The sequence below is a fragment of the Charadrius vociferus genome, unplaced genomic scaffold, assembly GCF_000708025.1.
Source record: "Charadrius vociferus isolate BGI_N301 unplaced genomic scaffold, ASM70802v2 scaffold329, whole genome shotgun sequence".
Lineage (NCBI taxonomy): Eukaryota > Metazoa > Chordata > Aves > Charadriiformes > Charadriidae > Charadrius > Charadrius vociferus.
The window spans coordinates 2,316,412-2,322,516 of record NW_009649982.1 but is presented as its reverse complement, the minus strand read 5'-3'; positions in this window follow the sequence as shown (position 1 = coordinate 2,322,516).

The window sequence follows — 6,105 nt, the reverse complement described above, 5'->3', positions numbered from 1 at the left end:
AAGACAGAAACTGACCAATTCTGAGATTTAAGAGGTTTGCTTTATCTAAGACTATAGATACAGAGATTCTGATCATCACCTTTCTCCAAGCAGACGTCAAAGAACATTCATAAACTCTGTAGATGCAGCACACCTAAATGCAGCTGTATCTGCCATGTGGCAGTCATGCAATGCTGAGAAGAGCTGGCAACAGCATAAAGAGGACATTTGAGTAACTCTCACTCTTAACTGTATCTTTCATGGCTACACAGCAGTCTGAGCTAAAGCCTGCTCAAATAGATAGAAATTATTCTATTAATAATTCTACTAGTTTTCAAACCAGGGTCACAGAGCACACAAAAATAGAATTTAAAGCCTTATGTTGAAAGACAGACCCACAGAGGATGCTCCCAAGTGCTCTTTGTCAGCAAACAAACCAACTACAACAAAACACTGAGCCAAACTCTACCAAGAAGTCAAAGGCATGTCCACATAATCCAACCATTCACTCCTGTGTAATTCTACTTGGAAGTACATGGAATAAAAATGGAGAAATGAAAGTGCCAACTTCCTGATAAGCACGCACGTTTTGTAAGTCAAGTATGACTTTTGCTATCATATCCAAAAGCAGTTCTGCTAACAGGTTCTGCACAACTTCCTCAAAGCGTGACCTATAGCAACAATGCAACGTTTTAGTTTCAGGTGGATACAAAACTCTAAATGAAAGCACTCTTTGACTTTTTACTCCTTTTCCATTAGATTCCTATGGAGGTTGACAGCACTTGCAGCTAATGCTGATGAAGTGTGAAAACACAGAAAGAAAATAAAATTCTTAACTGGGTTGCTATGAAACCTCTGTATTTTCATTATCTCCTCACCTTCTCCATTACTTTCAGATGGAAAAGTTGGTATTTTGTTTGTTTACTATGAAAATTCATACTTTATTTTGAAAGAAACATTTTTTTCCTTTGGAAAATTGGCATTTCTCCAGTGTACTGAAGCTTTACCTCTGCTTGTACAACAGTTACATCGATAAAGTGGCTATTACTGTTCTGTTGTATACAAGCTGGTTTCTGATGTCCATTACAATGGTATAAATCAAGGGCAATTTACTGAGATCTAAATCTGACTTCAATTTTCTAACTGCCACCATATTTTTTGCTCCCCTAAAAAAACTGTTTGAAAAGAATGAAAGATGACACTAACAAAGCTGTACCTGTGGATGAAATGAAAAGCAAAACTTACAATAAATTCTAAAATTTTAATTATTAAACTTAACTTCTACTGCTGTGTTTCAGAGGAAGGAGAGATGATTGCTAAGGAACAAAGCTGAATTAAGACGTTAAGTATTTATAGTTCTCCAGCTGTATTCAGAAGTAGTCAGATTTTAACATAACCAGTAACATCCTACTTGCTTTCCGGCTATTGACTCATCTGTACGTGGATCAACATGCAGATCCACATCACCAGTTTAGCTGACTACTGCTGATTTCAGTTAAATAAATTAGGGATATGCATTATTTTTCATTAGTTGAGAGAATTGCAGCCCTAGAAAGCACCCTGAGAAGACAACCTCACTTATCTGCCCACCCCGCAAGAAGCAGGGCAGCCAATTCCTGCTTTTCTAGCCTGTTCTTAAAGGCCTCTGGCCATTTATTTCTCAACAGAAATTTCCAAAACTTCAGTCCCCAAATGTATAAGGCATCCTAACCAAAAGATTTTACCATACTGATACTGCTGAGCATTTCATCTAATTAAAGCAGCATAAAAGTTTTACCAAAATAGCAACAGGAACATCGTAATCTTATTGTCTGTACATAAAAATGAAATTAAAATTCCATGTAATGGTAATATGCAAGTACCAGGAATAGGGTGATATATAATCCAGGACTCAACAAATTCACATGGGAGATATTTGCCTTTTTTCTTCAACTTAGTATGCAATTCTTTAAGCCTTTTTTGAGGAATACAGCTCTTAGTGCTTTCCAAAAAAAAAAAAAAAAAAAGCTACTTTAGTCAAGCAAACATATTTGGCTGTTAAGATGACTTTCATGATTCCAAAGATGCCAACACATACTTCAAGGGAAATGTGATGCTTTCTATGAAACTCTTAATTGAAGAACCCATACCAGGTTTCACTGATGTACCGAGAGTTCTTTTCCATGTTCTTCAGACCTCATGTTCAGTTTTCTCTGCTAAGTAACTTCAAGGATCTTAATCTCTCAAGGATCCCACACTTCAAGTGGATAGACCACAAGGCAGGGACCAGGGGAGCAAAGTCCCTCCTACTGTATGAGAAGATCAGGCTCAAGACCACCTGAAGAACCTGAATATACAGAAGTCTATGGGACCTGATGAGATGCATGCCAGAGTCCTGAGGGAATTTGCTGATGTAGTTGTGCCAAGCTACACCCCATAATATTTGAAAAGTCATGGCAGTCAGGTGAAGTCCCCAGTAACTGGAAAAAGAGAAACATTGCCCCCATTTTTAAAAAAGGGTAGAATGGAGGACCCTGGGAACAACCAGTCTGTCTTTCTCACCTCTATGCTTTGGAAGACAATGGAATAGGTCCTCCTAGAAGCTATGCTAAGGTACATGGAGGACACAGAGGTGATTCAAGACAACCAGGATGACTTCACCAAGGGCAAGTCCTGCTTGACCAACCCAGTTACCTTCTATGATGGCGTGACTACATCAGTGGACAGTGGAAGAACTACAGATGTGTCATGGTTTGGGCTGGACTGGCCACTGAATGAATGGCAGATGCACTCTCTGACTTCTCTACCTTCAGAGAAGAGCGAGCATTTCCCTTCAGATGAGAGGAGAGAGAATGAGAGGAAAAGAGAACTTATAGGTTGAAAAAGAAACTGAAGTACTTCAATGAAATATAACAAAAAGATAATATTATTAGTATGAATATGATGAAATATATACAATATATACAAAACTATATCAAGCTCCCAGGATCACAATCACATCACCAGCTGGGAAAGTCCCAGACTGGACTCAGCAACAGATAGGAACTGGATTCTGGAACACAGATCAGAATAAAAGGCAGACAAACAGAGTCCCCCTCAGACACAGGCCAATGAAGAGAGAGGCTGACTCTTTTATATTGAGCACAATGCAAATAGGATGGAATACCCCATTGATCAGTTTTGGGTCACCTGCCCTGTCTGCTCCTCCCCTTCAGGTGCAACCCCTCTACGCTTTTCCACTTCCACCCCTCCCAACATGGCACACAAAGTTAGCTGTTATAGTAATAACCATAAGCAAGACCCTCTCTGCATACCACTCCTTGGTATTAAACATCATGCCTTGTCACTCTGGTAGCAGACACTGTCTGAAGAATGTGCCATTAATTTCAGAGAGTTAGAAGGGGTTTAACTGAAAAGTAAAATTACTGAAAAGAAAATTGATTCTGTTTTACCTGAAACCAGGACAGGATATCATCTATTTGGACATTTCTAAGGACTTTGACACAGTCCCCCACAAAATCCTTCTCTTTAAACTGGAGAGATATGGATTTGATGGGTGGATGAGGAATTGGTTGGATGGTTGCACCCAGAGGGTAGTGGTCAACAGCTTGATGTCCAGACAGAGATCTACAACTAGTGTTTCTCTGGGGTCTGTATTGGGACCAGTACTGTTTAGTATCTTCATCAATGACATGGACCAGTAGGATTGAGTACACCCTCAGCAGGCTTGCCAAAGACACCAAGCTGTGTGGAGCAGTCGACATGCTGGAGGAGAGGGACAGCATCCAGAGGGACCCAGACAGGATTGAGAGGTGGGCCCACATCAACCTCGTTAACTTCAACCAGGCCAAGTGCAAGGTCCTGCACCTGGGCCAGGGCAGTCCTATGCACAAACACAGGCTTGGCAGAGAATGGATTGAGGACAGCCCTGAGGAGAAGGACTTGGGGGTGAATGAGAAGCTCAACAGCAGTTGGCAATTGTGCGCTCATAGCCCAGGAGGCCAACCACATCCTGGACTGCATCAAAAGAAGTGTGGTCAGCAGGTCAAAGACGGTGATTCTCCCCCCTCTACTCAGCTCTTGTGAGACCCCATCTGGAATACTGTGTCCAGCTTTGGAGTCCTCAGCACAAGAAGGATGTGGACTTGTTTGAGTGGGTCCAGAGGAGGAGGATGGATGATCAGAGGGCTGGAGCACTTCTATTCAGACAGGCTGAGAGAGTTGAGGTTGTTGGGTCTGGAGAAGAGAAGGCTCCAGGGAGACTTTATAGCGGCCTTTCGGTATCTGAAGGGCACCTACAAGAAAGCTGAAGAGGGACTTTTTACAAGGGCATGTAGTGATAGGACAAGGGGGAATAGTTAAGTACACTATTTCAGAGACCATGGTTCATGTAGATTTCTGAAACAATCAATTCAAAGGAAAAAGAGCCCAACATATCTAGGTTTCAATGTAATAAAATGAGAGTAAACTTCCAGAACACTGAAATAGCCAGGGTATGAATCTCTTCTGAACCAGAGCTGTCTACATATTCAGCACTGAGTCATAAATGCAGATCTTACTGTTCTGTACTGAGTACAAAGAGGTAAGAGTTGCAACACGTAGTCCTCAATTTAATTGTTACTATTTTACAAAGCCCTTATCCCTGATTTCATAAACTTCACCATGTCAGAAAACCCACACAATTTCAAAGTAAAGATGTTTGAGTTAAAAGCCTTTTTGCAGTCAATTTAGGAATTTAGTTTCATGAGGCAGCGGAGATTTGACCTATCTAGATTCCTTCTTTTCTCTTATCACCCAACATTCATTTCTCTTCACCCATCCTCTCTAAAAAGGCCTTCAAAAATTTTCCATTCTGAACAGCATTCAGTGATTCAGCCCTACATTTTTCTTGAAATTAATTTGTAAGGTAGTTCTGACTTCTGCGTCTGTTATTTATTTCAAATATTCATCCTGTATTTTATGAGAACATCCTATAATCTACTGCTTGTTCTCTATATTCACAGGGTGTGGCAGTTCTGCAAAATAATATGGGGATCTTTATGACTTCTGACTGGATAAGTCTTTCAAAAAAACAGTTAATAGTAATAATGAAAACTTCTGAAAGAAAATTATAGATGCGATAAGCACATAAAGCAGCTGGTGGAACATTTATAAGTTTTTTCATACATATCTAGTAACTGCCTAAAAGGTCTCTAGCATTGTACATTAGGTACAAGTAATAGAATAGAAACATTACTTATACTTACAAAAATATTTTCAAGTTGTCATTATAGTTCAACGAGTACGTCTCAGCCATCTCACGACAAAATAGTTCCTTGTCTTTTGGGGTTATATTTGTCTTACTGCCACGCTTGCTTCTGCATCTGCACTCAAGTTGTGAATAGTTGGGAAGTACGTTAACTGTATTACTGCCAGCTCTTCTAGAACCAATTTGCTACTAGACACATACTAGATCATTTGCTGTCATTTAAAAGTAACCTGCTGAAGGAAAACAGTAGAATACCTCTACCTCAAGTTCTGCAGTGGAACTTTCTCTTTTAACTTGTACATCCCATTACAACAAATTATCCAAATCACATTTTCGTTATTGCTTTCCACTTTATCTCCTTGGGTCTTCGGATGCAGATAAAATAGGACTTGGGTCTTTACAGTATCGGTTTTGAAGACAAGCCTATCAAACAGTGGTAATTCCCTTTTTTCCAAAGAGATTGTAAAAGAAAAAAGGGCACCTGAGATGCAAAGAACTTTAAGACACTTTTCAGCTATAAAATTTCCCTCTGCTTGCGGATAATCTTTGGTGCTGAGACTTTGAAACATAGCATTTCTGTTCTTACAGATTCCTCTGATTTCAAACTCAATAGTGCTGTCCCATTTCTGACACCAAGCAAAACCTGAAAAGGTATATATGCAGACATGCACATACACATATACATGACAAATATATACACACAGAGGCACACATATATATCTTGAAGGTCAGCAGTTTTCTAAACAGAGGACTACAGCCAATGACAGAGCTAAATCTGTGAACAGACTGTATGTTCCCAAAATTACAGTATTTGAGGGCACACAACACAAAATACAAGAAATGTAATAATTTAACATATATGAGGAATTAATAAAATTAAGAACAGATCAGTGCACCCT